This window comes from Nyctibius grandis, chromosome 7 (assembly GCF_013368605.1).
Source record: "Nyctibius grandis isolate bNycGra1 chromosome 7, bNycGra1.pri, whole genome shotgun sequence".
Taxonomy (NCBI): Eukaryota; Metazoa; Chordata; class Aves; order Nyctibiiformes; family Nyctibiidae; genus Nyctibius; species Nyctibius grandis.
In genome coordinates, this window is record NC_090664.1 from 52269690 (window position 1) to 52285352 (window position 15663).

General features: G+C 41.7%; 1 protein-coding gene across 2 annotated transcripts in view; it reads right to left on the reverse strand.

The window, feature by feature from the left end:
* GALNT11 (polypeptide N-acetylgalactosaminyltransferase 11) overlaps window positions 1-15357 on the reverse strand; it is a 55443-nt gene extending 40086 nt beyond the window's left edge. Inside the window, exon 1 of one of the 2 annotated variants that reach the window (XM_068404676.1) lies at window positions 15273-15357. The gene's annotated coding sequence lies outside the window, so the exon portion shown is untranslated. Of the gene's footprint in view, window positions 1-7517; window positions 7619-15272 lie in introns of those variants that run through there. The other variant, XM_068404677.1, reaches the window with a different exon arrangement.
* Window positions 15358-15663: the final 306 nt, after the last annotated feature.

Sequence of the window (15663 nt, forward strand, 5' to 3'; positions counted from 1 at the left end):
TAATCTCTTCTCAATATGGAAAACTACTAAACAGAGGTAGAAGGCGTTCATGATCCCAAAGAAACCTATAAAGATCCCACTTATTTTGGCAATGTAATTCTGAGTCCTAAGGGACTTGCATCGAAAAAGAAAACATGTCAAAATTCAAGCTCACATTTCCCAGACTGCAGCAGGTCATTGCCTCCCTTCCAAAAATAACATATCCACAAAGTAAAACAAAGCAAAAAAACCAAATCTCCTCAAAAATAATTTACCCATTATCCTTACCATGTTAAACTCCCTCACTTCTGCACAGCAACCATCTACGCAGCAGTTAAGCCCAAGGCGCTTAAAAAGGTCTTAAATGGGGTTTAAATCTCATAGTGACCCTGTGCATACAGATGAATTGTACGCTCTGTGAAACAGGCTCTAACACTGTCACACAGAAATCTTGCTGCTTAACTGTAGGGTCATGAAATTAGTCAGGCAACAAATGCTCTGGGGGCCGAAATGATTTAAAAACCCCTCATTCTACCTATCAGAATGGGTTTACCAGTTGGAGAGCTACAATCCTCAATGCCTTATTCCCTGCACGAACAATGGTCAATGATCGTAGCAAGGCAGATCTCGGCTCAGAAAAAGCATGCAAGGCTGCAAAGGAACAAGATTAGATAAACAATTGTATCCTCTAATTATAACAATTCTTCTTGCCAGACAGTCTGCAGACAATTAATACTTATCCGTAAAAGATCTGCGTGCTTGCCAGGTTCTTTTTTTGCACAGCCACAAGGAGGTCATCTGCTGGAAGACTTGTCCAAGTCTAATACACTGCTCCTCAAAACCTGCTAGAGTTGTTTTTCCATTCACTATGGTAACACAGACGCACAATCCTAACATCATGGCACATGCACTTACATCATGGAACAGAATTGTTCTAATAAGATAAAAGTTACTATAACAGAGAAGAAACCTTTTCATTTCAGAGGTGTTTAAGGATACACTTACACTGCAGCTTGCACAGGAAAACCAAAGATAACCCTTGCTATCTCAGGTAACAGTAGGAAGACAGGCACACAGAGCAGAATTCATCGTGCACTAAGTATTTCCCCAGCTTCTTGCATCTCTTTTACAGCTCAGAGCTCCACCTTGCTGCTGTGGCACTTCTAGCCGCACTAAAGTTAAAGTTTGCTGTGACCGACACCAGGCATACTCAGATTAGAGAGGAAGGGATAAATTAATAATCACCAGGGTGAAAAGATTGCTGTACATCCCTTCCATCCCCAGAAAGCCCTCTGACCACGCAGAAAGCACACACTTGGTTACTCTTACAAAGGCAACGAATGCAAACCTGAGCGTGATATTATTTCCACATGCTCCTTGCTAGAGCAGAACTGTTTCACCTTCTTTTCCCCTCCTTCACTGTCTTGCAGTTTTGCAGAAGGATACAAAGGCCGATATACTGCATTTAAATCAAATGACAGAACCTCCACAATGCAGAAAACTAGGCCCTTTCAATAGCTTGCTATTCAACCAAGACATTTGGTAATACATCTGGCAGGAAAATACAGACTCACTATTTATTTTCTTTAAGTACCAAATGTTTTGTTAGACACATTTGAAGGCAGAATGGAAAAAAGTTAAACCTTGCCTATGAAAAGCACATTGAGGTTTATTAGTTTACTTTATTCACCAACATATATGCATTCCCACAACCACTGTCCTATGCATTTCAATCATTTCTACCATTTAAGCAGCCACAGAAGTCGCTATCTGCGTCAGAGCTGCACACTCCAGTTTTAGACAGTTTTAGGCTGACCATGACTTCTTACAGATGTGTTTTAGTAGAGAGGCCACAGTAGGTTTTCAAGTCCTAAGCAATGCCAGTCCTGCCTGGGACCTGCCCTGAGGAACTAGAAGAACCTTTCCAGCCCTGTGCTTTTATGTAGACGAAGTACAATCACATCAATACATCTCCACCTCTCCTCAATATATCAAGAAACAAGTATCCCTTCGCTCATTTCAGCATGCAACAAAAAAAATAGCCACTTTGATACACGCCAGAGGGAGGGAGGAGAGAATACTTCAGCTGGTCACAGGGTCCCAGGAGGAAACACTCAGTTCACAGAGGCAGCCACTTGGCCCTTGATTCTTACCTCATCCATCTCCCTATCCATGACCTTCTTCTGCAACCCACCTAGACACAGTGAATAAAAGCCTTACCCTGTCCAGACTCCTTTGCTCTCCAGTTCTGTGAAGTCTTCTAGGAAACGCACTTTGTCAATTTACCCAACAACTGTCTCTCACTGCCTATGCATGGTCACAACAGCCTGATGATTGTCTTAAACAGCCATCCTCTCCCAGTTGGTTTCTCCAAGCAGGATTTTGAAATGTAAGCAAAGACAAACCAGTCTTTTTTTTTTTAAAATGGAGACAAGCTGTTCCTGAATACAGGAGATGCAAAGGATATGCCTTTCAAATCCAAAGTATTAGTATCTTTCTCAGCCCTGATATATGCTGCGTGAGAAAAACAGATTATATATATTTTTAACTCAACAGCCCTAAGGCTCTGCTAATGCCAGCAGAGCTAGCAGGTTTGAACAGTTAGATAGAAACAACTTTAATCGAAAAAGCAAAATTGCATTATCCAGATAATAATGTCAATGAGCTTATAAGAACAATTTCCACCTATGCAATAAATACAGAGTCCAGTCATCACTAAATTGCTATTTAGACGTTATAGTTAAAACCCATTTCTATTTATTTATTCAAATGCAAACAAAAATACTAATTGCCAAAAAAAACCCCACTATGATTTAAACATATCAAAAAGAATTGTTTCATAATACTGTTCCTCAATTACAGGTAATTAAGACTAGGCTTGAAGGGTCTGTTGTGTTTCTCCCCTTCATTTCTGAAAAGCAACACAGCTGCCAAAACTAAGTTTCCAAAATACCTCAAACAATTCTCTTTCCCAAAAAGGCACGTAGTGAAGAACATCCAGAACGAACAGAAGACATTTCTTCTCCCTTGGCAATATAGGAGCATTCACGGCAAATACTAAATGGTAACACCTTGAAGTATTTTACAAGCATTCATTCACATACACAACATCCTAGCAACACACAGAGTTTAAGGCTGTTCGCGTTGGTATACTCAGGAATCCAGAGATACCTTAACATGACAAACACATATCATCCCAGGTGGCAGCATCTCCTACATCAGGAAACTACAATCCATTTTGGAGGCAACTGGGGTGACCAAGAAAGGAAAAAAAATTATCTTAGAAACTGCCTCCATCAGCTCAGAAGAGACCAAGACTGAAAGGAACAGTAATCTGAAAATTTCTAACCAAATATTCTGCCTTTCAGTCTCTCTCTTGTTGCTCTGTTTTGACTGTCATATATTTATTGCCTGATAGCTTTCAGACTTTGGCAAAGCCTTGGAACTGAGTTTGCAGATCCACATGCCAGAAATGCCAAGAGTAAAATATTCCTCTCTAATTTCCATGAATTCCAGTACAGAAGTCTCAGTTCCTTGCACAAGTAGTAAATCATTGATATTTTTTTGAAGAGAACTATAAAAGTTAAATATTAGTAACTTAGTAGAAGTCTCTGAAAGTCAATCAATTGCAAAGCCAAAAGAAACTTGGGGAGCCTACCTGCCAGACTTGAGCTTCAGTAATTAGTGTGCAATATTGCTTTCCATGTCACAGCAGCTTCTTGTAGCATCCTTACAACACCAACATGACATTAATTTCATACATCAAACCCAGTAACATTTACATTTATTTAATAATTGGCCCAGCAATGATACAACTCTGTTCTCTAGATAGCCTGGGAGAGCTTGTCATTAGTAACCTGTACAGCTCTAACACTGGCCCAATGTGTTAGCCTTCAATATTTTTAATGAAAAAAAAAATGCCAGCCACATTTCACAGTATTTTGTCTTCAAGAGCAAAAGCAGCTACAGGCTCTATGACCAGCCACTGCTTAAACACTGACATCTGCTTGGATTAACCTCAACAGTTTAGTAAACACACCGTATGACTAGATATTTCATGACTGTGCCAAAACTTATGTTTGTCAGAGGTCAAACAGAGGACCAGAATAACCTCAAGATTTTTGAAAGTTACTCCTGAATTACTTGAGAAAACCTTCAAGTCTGCTTGTAGTTTTTCCAAGAACAGTTTTTCTTCTAAAAAAACCAACAAACCACTTAAGACAGAGACACAACTCATACTACTCATATTTCCGGCAAAACTGCCTGTGTATTTTGGACCTATGTTAAGGGAAGGAACAGATGTGTATAATCTTCATTTTTAAAGAGCATTCTGGTAAAAAAAAAAAAAAAATCATTAAACTAATTTTATCTTTCTACAGAGTGTTAGGATAATCTGCTGCATGACCATCTACAGACACTTCTAATTTTTATTTTATTATTTATTTGGGGGGAAAAAAAACCCCAAGAAGATAAAGTAACACTACTTACAAACGCAATTTTGCTCTTTTAATAGCCTTAACTCTTTATATATTTCTTGGCCTGCAAGATGTTATGGTTACCATCACTCCTCTTCCAAAACAAGCATCAGTATGAACAGCCTTTCCTATTTTCTTGTTGAATCACTAGCAAACAAGAGCATTAGCAGTACAATGAACAGAGCCCAGATTAGGAAGTAGTACTCCAATAATACACTTAGCACGCAAACAGAGATGCCATTCATAGTAGCTTCTGCACTTTCATGAGAATTCTTTTTTTCCAGGCATCCCTTACATCGCAACCAGTCTTAAGGGAGACTCATAGTTAGTAGACTAGCAAGATGAAAAAGGGACACCTCAAGTAGCTTTTGTTTCAGACTCTAACACACGTCACTAGGAGCAACATCCATTGAACATACCTTCAGAACAAAAGCCAGAGATATTTCCAAAGAAAAGCTTAGTGTTTCATGTGCTCCAGAACCTAAGAGCCAGCCCAATTTAATTCCATATAAAAAACCCTTCTACTGGATTGGTTTAGCACAAAATTGGATCTACCTGCCAGTTTTTAATTAAAAACAACCATTAATCTTTGACCTCACAGAAGGGATGGGTCATTGCACTCTATGAATTAAGGGGCTATTTTTGACCCAATATAGGCATGTAACTACTCATGTAAAGACAGGCTGGGTCTATAGCAACCTACCTTGTGACATTCAGCAAGGACAAATGCTAAGTCCTGCACCTGGGCCAGACAAACTCCCTGGCTGCTGACACAGCCTGGGGAACAGCTCTGCAGAAAAGGACCTGGGAGTTCTGACTAAAAACGAGCTAGCGGCATGCCCTTGCAGCCACGACAGCTGACAGCATATGGGCTTATCAACAGGAGCCCAGCCAGCTGACCGAGGGATGCAATTACACCACCCCATGGAGCACTCATAAGACCACAGGCAGAGTACTGTACCCAGTTTGGGATTTGCCAGTAGAAGACAGACATTGATAAACTGGAGCAAGTTCAGCAGAAGGCCACCAAGACTGTCATGGGCTGGAGCACTTGCCCTGTGAGAAGCTGAGGACGCTGGGCTTCTTCAGCCTGCAGAAGAGATGGCTTTGCTGGGGAGACACCTAATAGCAGCCTGCTGCTACCTACAGGGATGTTATCAATAAAACAGAAGCAGGCTATTTAGTGAGATGCAAGGTGGGAGAATGAAAGAGTTAAAAAAGACTAATACAACTCCAGTCACAGCAACCCTTGTTCACAGAAATACACTGTGGACCACAGGCTGTCCTCTTGCATAGCATCACTGTTCCCATTCATTTTAATGCGATGACACGCTAAGATCTATTTTTAATTAGCCTCTCTAAGTCACTTCTAAATGCAACTTTAAAAGCTTCAAGAGCAAACAGTTTAGTCATTTCAGCATAGCTATACAAATCCATGTCATACCACGTAAAATAAATCCTCCTGGAATGAATACAAATTTCAATCAACACTTTATAGACAATCTTAAAATACCAATAACGTTCATTATACTTTATAGATAAAAAAAGGCACAGAGATAGACTAGTTGTATGAATTGTTGAAGACCTAAGAAACTACAAGTATGCTAAGTCTGGAAAGCATAAAGTATTTTAGGAAAAATTTAAAAATTCATCATCTTTATGTCTTTAGGTTCTCACCCCTCACTATTTTACCACTGTCAAATGACTCACTTAGATACTCATTTGTATTTCAGTTTTTGGACTTTAACCAGATGTCTAAATATTGCATACTATCGTTTTTAAACCTGCAGACTACATATTGAAACGCCTCCTCTAGGAACAGATCTTTGCTTATCAAGCTTTTTGGAATTTCTCAACTCCAGTAAAAAAGCTTTACTTAGCAGGCTGCCATACCAGAGTGAATGCAAACACTTCAGCATTTCTATAATAAAAATATGAAATTCCTTCTTTACCCACCTCCATTTCAAATGCTCCCTTAAAGAAATTTTAAAGTATATTCTGCAGTAATATCTTTTACTTCTTTGTCAAAAGCAAAACATACTAGATTTTTTTTTCCTTACTGATAAAGGATACCTTTCTTCCCACATACTCCTCCTCTCCAAGAAGTGAGAGTATTTCACAAGGGCTCCCATTTAAGGATACAATTTTAATGGAAAAAGTAGTTACGAGAGTTTTGGAAAGAAAAAGTTTCATAAGAGTCAGGATCTCATGTTAACAAACAACAGAAAAGAACAGCAGTTTCAGTTACAACCAGTGGTACAACATTGCATCAAGAAAAGTAACATAATAGTCCAGTCTGTTTAGAGAAATCAAGTACACTTGGATTAGAAACACGAGCTTACCAAAATCCTAGTGCTCAATACTAAGTAAGTGCTATACAGCAGACAGTTTCATGCTGCTGCAGTGTCCTCATTCCCCCCCCAAAAAGCTACTGGTTTCCCAAAGCACAGTTATATGCATGGAATTTTCTTACCTATCCCCCTAACAAATTTTGCACCATCGGGCTGCTCAGCTGGATGTTACTTTAAGCCATCTGGCATATAAATAACATGTCATGCCATTCATGGAGTCCTAAAAATACCTTCTTCCTTTTTCTTGCTAATAAATACTTTCTTCCAATTAAAACAGTGAGATTTTCTCTTCATTAGCAAAACCAGCTCTCAAGGAAGCCAGAATTGTCATGTACTGTCTCCAAAGAAAGATGCATGCGTTTTGTAATACAGCCCTTTCTTCTTCACGTATAGCTTAGAAAACAGCAAGATTAAAAAAAAAACACACTGCCAACACAATGCATCTCTCTCAAACTAAAGATCCATGTATCTAAACATTAGTTTAACAGCCCTCCAGCACTATATATAAATGCAAAATGTAAGAGAGCTTACAAGGTCAACTACACACAAGTAAGCTCCTTAATACCTTTTCTAAATGTTTAAGATCTACTTAGCTGTTCCTTGCATTTTATGTCTGCAAAGCTCACCAAAATAACAGTACAAATATAGAAGCATGCAAAATAATTAGATAAGACACATTTCTACGTGAAGAGCTGAACAGAAGAACGCTCACCTTTTTCCAGAAGAGTCGGCACTAAAGAAGCAGTGCAAGGTTACATAGTGAAAACACATTTACTGCAGTAGCAGTCAAATCCAGTTGGTGTCTTCATTCTCAGTGAACAATAAAACGCTGAGCCTGAAACTTAACACTTTGTTGTTGCGTACTGCTTGCAAGTCCTAACTGGGAGTGGGGTAACAAACACAAGCTTCTCTATGACAACAGGCTAATTTGGATGGGACATGAACGCTGCAAGGTTATTTCTCATGTGACTGCACACGCTGCCCCAAGAGCACTGATCTATTTTTCTGTGTTTGGGGTTTTTTTCCTTATCTCTCTCTTTTTTTAGCTTTTTCAGCTAATGCACGATCCATATGGATCCACGGATTTGGCAGCATAAACAAGACTGGTCATTTTAGTGCCACTCACTAGAGAAGCATAATCAATCAGTGTATTTCTAAGGCATTCTTCATCATAATAGCAATGGATTAGACCACTGGAATGCTGGAGAAAACAATTATTAAGTTGTATACAAATTTCAATCCTAAAAATTCCTTTAGTCCTCATTTTCCAAATCCCTAGTCATTTTATAAAAATTCCACATTTTGCCTGAAATTTTCTAGGTATGCTTTCTGTTCATCTTAAGAAATTTTCATCAAAAGTGCTTTGGGCTTTTTTCCAGTCTTTTACAAGCAAAGTAAAAACACATTTTCCAATTCTAAAAAAAAAAACCAAAAATTCAGACTTCATTTGTACAACCCTCCTGCCAAACAAGCTGGCAGCGAATCTGGCAACAAAGCAGACCTCACTGAAAGACTTTTGAGTGGGACAGTGAAAACTGGGGTTGGCTGGTGACAATTGTAAACCTGTGACTACTGACCACGGACATCGCATTATGGACAAGTTTTTTCTGCCAATCCCAGTTCTGCAGTTAGCTCCAAGCAGACATCCACCATCCACTTGTGCAGAACTCAGTACTGAAATCAGCAGCTGTATACAAAAAAAAAAGACATTTGCAAATTCTGACTACAAACTTCAAAAGACTATACCTGAACATGTATAAAATGCAAAACTGCTGCAACTAAGTTATTACCAGTACTACAGAATTGGAAACTGTCTTAATGAGAATGGTTATATTGCATCTTATCCTACGGCATCAAATTACAGAATTCATAGACCTCCAAGCTTACTCCTCACAAACCATACAAGGCTACTTCATTTCCTTTTTTCTGCAGGGTTTTTCTTTCCAAGATGCAGAAACTTAAACATACAAATACATTAGAAGTGCCATGCTTGGATCCCTGACACGTTACATTCACTTACAGACATCAGAAAGGTAACATCAGGCTGTGAGCTACTTGCTGTAGCACTGCAGTCTGCCCTTGCAACTCAGTTTTGCTAGCCAGGGATCAAGCACCTTTAATGAGCTTGAGTAACTGGCATTAGTATACATAGACATTACTTGTTTAAAATAAGAGATGAAATGTAGCACCAGAAATGTGAGCGAGATTAAAACAAGTTACAGTTTAAATCCACAAACTGCCTGTCATAGGAAAATATTTAACTCATTTTAAACTGCTCAAAGTCCTTAGCTCCTGTTACGTTTCTCGCTGATATCAAGAGATGGCACAATCTTAGAGATTTTCTCAATATATTATGTCTTAACTGAGTTTTCTTGGGTGGATGGCCATCGTTAAAAAAGTAGAAGAGAAAGAAATACTAAAAACAGGGGTTTAATTGAATTCAATGTCCATTTGCATCTCTCGTGTCCAGAAACAAAGGTCACTCCAAGCTTTAGCACAGAGACCACAGTATCCATGCCATTTGGAACAGCAGAGGCATGGGACTTTCATTTTTCCCAGTAGGAAACTCTTAGAAAGACCAAAAAACCCTGCATCTTCTTGCTTTTGAATCCATTTTCTCAACAGAAGTTTAAAGTAATTTCTGCACACAGGTTTCTCTCTACTTCTCTCATTTTCTCACTTATGTCTCCAGCCATTAATATAAAGGTGGAATCCTAAGGATACAAGCCTACTACATCTTCTCTCTTCAACTCACTGACTGAACCAGGACACCTGTATAGTTATCGGATTGATCAGTGGGACATTCTGATTGAACTGTTTGCTCTGCTACAGATTTTGATGAGATCCTCAGCAACTCACTGTCTCAGCTCCCACCTATAAAAACTGAACGATGCGTTAAGGTAAACACATCAAAGGTTCTGAGGCCACAATAACTGGAGAGTATACAAATATCAAGCAGAGCTCTGGGTTAGAGCAGCAGTAACTCATTCCTTCGTCTCCCCCAGCAAGCCTATTTCTAAATTATACTAGCAAACTCTTGTATAGGAAACATTCCTTCTCCCTTCCTTAACACAACACAGTAATACTAACAAAGAGGTACTATTGCTGGTACAACCATACCTACAGATGGAGTCAATGAAAACACTTTCACTCACATGTCTAAACTAAAGTATCAATTTAATATAAGCTTATCTTGCTAAATATTGTATTTAAAAATAGGATAAGGAATTTTCCAAATATGAGAGTGAACAGACCCGCTATTAGCATGCTTCTGAAAAAATTGTCGACGTTAACTGTTGGATTAGAATGACAGACCACTAGCATGATACACTGTCTGCAAGAAGAGCAAACTTCTGCAAGTTATGCCAAAAATTAATTTTCTTGGTCTTTCATTCCCTTCTACATGATCTTACATACTCAATTGTCTCCTTCTCCAAAGAAATCCCTTTGAGGAAAGAGTTGTGGACCACTCCTTTTCCATCCCCTGCAGGTCACTTTTCTTCTACTTGTCTATTGCCAATGTTTCTAATGGAAAAACATACTCAGGAGTTTGATGTTGAAATCAAGGATGTTGCAACAAAATGAATAGCAGATCAAAAATACATTTTCCCACTTCACTAGGAGCCATGCTTCCCAACACACTGCTAGCACGGAAGGGTAGCGCGCAATCCAAAACTTAGTCTTCTCTTGCTTCACAGGCGATGAGTCTCAGCGTCTGCTGATGCAAGAGGTAAGAGATTCATACTAACTGACAAAATTAAGGTACTCCAGGAAACAGAAAACTCAAGATCACTTCTAGAAAGCAAATTCACTAACAAATACAAGAGGCATCAACAGAGACAGTGACACCATTTGTTCTTAAATTTACACTTCAGGAATTAGCAAAATAGTCAAAATACCTACAAAGATTGATTCATAAGGGGTTGTGTATCAAAACAGGATAGTTTTGTGCTTCATGGAAAAGGATCTCTGTTTTAATTAAGGCCACCTCCAAGGTTTAAAGCATCTAATTTAATCCTTGTCTGCACAAGAAAATCTGTGCCATTTAGCCAAGCAATGCTTGGATGGTTTTACATAAACCAAAAGATGACCTCTATAAACACGCTCCTAACATTCATTAAGTATTTGCTTAAATCAGCCTGGCACATAGCAATCTTTTACTGAGGTACTTTCTTTTTTGCATGCCTCTGCAAGTTTATTACCTTAACCTGTCAATTTAAAATTCAACTTATTAAATGGTGCAGTGTCTCATAGTTGAAGTCTTAGGAATGAGAAAAAGTTACTGCAGGTAAGCAGTTACCTCCCAACAGCCGCTCTGCAACATTACTTCGTACACGTAGAGTCACAGAATCACACACTTCTTCCCTCTTGCGCAGCAAGAGAAATTATTTTTGTCAAGGGAGCTTGCTCCATGGCAAGAGGCATTAGAGCATGCACGTGAACAGTCACCGTGGCACAGCTGATAAGGTTATAACTTGTCAATCATGGCAAACCTTAAATCTCAGAAACGCAGAACTTGCAACGTCACTACTGCCATGAGAGAGAAAACCACAACAGCTCACCTGCCCCAAACTGAACTTAGAGCCAGCAAAGACGTCAAAATACCTCCCTGTGCGCAGTATAGGGTACGGGGGTCTGGATTCCTCCCTAGCCTGCACACCTACTTCTTGCTCATACTACAAAGCATAAAGCAGGCAGTACGAAGTCCAGAGGTTCCCTGCATTAGGGGTTTCTAACCAGTGTAAACAGTGGAAAAGTTGATTCACCCCTGAGCACTGTATTCCAGTTGCAAACATCCAAAGTATCTGGCTGCCAAAACCTTACACTGCACAAGAAAGGGCCGAGATACAGCTCGTCACTCTTACAGGCACTTCAGTCCATACTCTACATTTCAATAACGCCATCAGTTGTCTAACCTACAGACTTAGCATATCTTCACATCTCAGGGAAGGAGTTCGTAAGTTCATACAACAAAATATCTGAAACTTAGTATACTTGAACTCAACTTTTGATTGAAACAGTATCATCAGCTTCCTAATTTTCCCCCTTTTTGTTGCAGTGTATTTCTCATTTTTACAGAGTTTTCACATAAAGTATTTACACTAATGATTACACAATTCTGACTCACATGAGAAACACGCTAGAGCACAGCTGAAGGATGTGGTGGATACTATTAACTCTTACACAAAATAAGCTGAACAAATGCATTTACTCATGCTGCTAAACACTGGTTTAACAGCCAAGGCCTTTGTACTGACAGTACTTTATACATTAACACAGTAGCTCCAACAGCAGACACATTCATCTCCACAAGCCACCATATGTTTTGAAAAGAAACCTTAGATAAGAATCAAGGCAGTTTATCTACCTCCCACAATCTAACAGGGATCGAAACACACTGCACCTCTGTAATATTTTTTGAGAAAGAAAAAAAAAAAAAATTAATTTCTGCACTTGGAATATGTGAGCATACTTTTGCTCTTCAACAGCAATTAACAGAGTTGTATCGCAGCACCTCTCCAAAATGAATGGCACTAAAGAAAATGACTTGATTTTAGGGATACCTATAACTGTACTATTGCCTAACCAGACAGATGGAACTGTTTAAGAAGTTGGTAAACTGAACTGTTAACAGGGAGGAATGATTATATTTTTTCAAAATTTTACCTTTCCCCTTCAGCTGGAAGTCTCCTCTTCCTTCTCTGCTTCAGTGACCAACACACAGCTGCCACACTGCCAAACTCAGCCTGCCAGCTGCTCAGACCACAACCTTTTTACAGTACCTTCCAAGGTAATGTAACTAAAGTAAGAACGATCCTCCCTCTGTTCTTTTCACCTCCACAGTACCCTATTCTTTCTTGCTGGAAGATCTGAAATCCCCGTTTTTACTATCTGCTCAGATACTTCTAATCTCATCCATTTGACCCACAGTTTGCCCCACTCCACACATGCCCTACAACTACCATTAAAAATCTGGGTTTTCTAGCATTTGCTATGAGGAAGCATGTTTTGTATGCACAAATTTTCAAAATACTAATAATTCATCTTTATTTCCCTTGCCATGCTGTTTCAGGGCTTTCTTCCTCCTAGAAAGCTTGAATCACGCCCACTGTTATTTTACATCACTATGAAAATGACCAGATTCACCCATTCTCATAAACCACTGTCACACAGCAGCTTATCAGGAACTCTTTCTAGTTTTACTCCTATGCATAATGGAGTATTGATTTGCATCCTCTGAGATAAAGCGATTAGATAGCAGAAGACAGGCAACAGGCCCTGAAATCTGCAGTCAGAAGCTCTTCAACCAGAACACAAGTCGCTTAGCCTGCTGGCTTCCTCATCTGAGACTGAGAGACAAAGGCTCATTAGAGCTGCAGTGTTATTTCTTTCCTTCCCTGCTGCAGAAAAGTTCCTAAAACTCTGCAGGAGCTTATCTTACCCAGAGATGAGGAAAAGCTTATGCAGAAGGCATGCAGTTCTTCAGAGACAGTTATACTGGGGGAGGCCAATTGCTTGTTAATCAAAAGCCTCTTATCTGGAACCACCTGGACCTTTATGCTGTTCTAAAATGAGGCCTAGGAATCTCAGCCCAACTATTTCACATATGCAGAGGTTCTCTACAGGGTAACAGGGCAGAAACATACTGTCAGGGAGAGGTTGGTACCATCCTTTCCTGGGCACAGCCTGCACCTGGATCAGCTTAAGCTAACCAGAGATGTCTGGGAGCAGTTTCCTATAAAGATTGAGATCCATATGAAAGAAAAAAACCCAGATGCTAGATCAGAAAGTATTCAAGAATATTTAATGTCACTTACAGACTACTCTTTAGAAGTAAGGACAGAAGGGATTTAATCTTATATTAAAATATATTTTCCAGGGTGAAAAAAAAAAAGGCATATTAGCAGAGTGCTGATGATGCTGCCCACCTGCATAATTACTGTACTGGCATTAAGAGATTCCACCATTCCTTCAAACGCAAATACTCCAAATACACTGGACCAAGCAGATGAAGCACAGATTGTTTACAGAGCAGTAACAAAGCCAGATAATGAGATTTTTTTTTCCTTTGGAAAATTAGAGTCTGCACTTTATATCTAGTTATCCAATAAAGTTCTGTAAGGTCTACTGCAGCTGCCCTGCAACTGACACTGAAAAGAAGTCAGGATACAGTTTGGCAGAGATGCTGTACTAGACAGCATTAGTGTTTTAATTAGTCTCAAAGGCAGTTTTAAGGCTGACACCTATGAAGACACGAATGAAGGTGAAGCAGCTATCCGCAAAGGCAGTTTCTGAATGCAGTGTTTGCTTCCAGTGCCACACTACAGCAGAGAAGAGTCTGACCTGCTAAGCCCCCTGCTACCAGCAGCACAGAGCTTTTGGTTGCTTGCTCAGCTCAGTCTGTTTTCACGCAAACAAGGGACCAGAGAACCTTTTCTTTTCCCTTGCAAGTAACTTGGAGACCGTTAATTTGCTACCAGCATTTTCTGTTGCAGCCTTCCTTATAAGCTTTAACACAGAAAAAAAGAAACTTAGGACACAGCAATGGGAACTGACTAGAAGGGCTGGAGACCAGCCATGTAGAATGACACATATTTGCTAAGAGGGAAAGGGAGCCTCAATGTTGCAAAGTATATACTGAAAACCACAGGAACAAAAAAGGAGAAACGGTTTAAAAATAAATTTCCCAGTCATAAAGATAAGAAAGCTTTAATACATCACAGGGTCAAACAGCCCTCCACAGAGCAACGCCTGCCCTCGCCCTGCAAACGAATCAATGAAGGGAGCAGCGCCAGCAGAGCTACCGCGTACGGATCCTCATATCTTGGGCTGACAGCTGCATAGCTTCAGTCTACCTCCTGCTGCTGCTCCTTCGCATGCATTTAAAGACTAAAAAAATAATAATAATTACGTTGTCTTGCATCCTATGTAGCACAGCCCACACCGGCCCCACGGACCCTCCCCGGGGAAGTGCTGCTGGTCCGGTTAAACTAAGAGCCCTCACCCCGCGGCCGGCTCACCCCGCGACCCAGCCGAGCGCAGCCCCCCCGCCATAAGCTCGCAGCGTTCCCTTCAGCCTGAAAGGGGGAAGCCCTGAACCTCACCCCGGCCTCTGGCCGCCCTGGTCAGGGGCTGCAGGGAACGGGAATCGCTGCCCCCGGGACAGGCTCCGCCGCGTCCCTCAGGGCAGGCGGGAAAACGGCCGGGGCCGGCCGGATACCGCCACCGGCGCCGTCCCTCACCCCCCGGGGCTGCCCCTCACACCGCCACCGGCCCCGTCCCCTCACCCCCCGGGGCTGCTCCTCACACCGCCGCCAACCCCGTCCCCTCAGCCCCCGGGGCTGCTCCTCACGCCGCCGCCGGTTCCCCGGCCGCGGCCACCTCCCCTCACACTGCCACCACCGCCCTCACAGCCCCGGAGCCGCCACCCGCCCCACACACACCCCGGAGGCGGCCCTGCACTCACCGCGGAGGCGGCCGGCGGGACGCGGCGGCGGCATCGCCCCCTCCGCCCGCCCCGTGCCCTCGGCAGCGGCGGCGCGCACCGCTCGCGCGCGGCGGTGGCGCCACGTGACCGTTCCCGCCTCCTCCTCCTCCCCCCTCCCGCCCCGGCCGGCGCCGTCACGTGAGGGGGCCGGGGCGCGGCCGCCATGACAGGCGGGGCCGGGCTGGCGGGGGAAGATGGCGAGCGCTGAGGGGGGAGAGTGGAGGGGTCGTGGGGCTCCTGCCTGGCCCCTCTTTGCTGAGCGGTGCACGGCCACGGAGCGTGGCGGGATTCAGAGCGGTGGATTTGCGGCCTTCAACCCCCTTCTCCCCTCAGAGCCGCTGTGTATCTGCCCATCCCACTGGGCACAGTG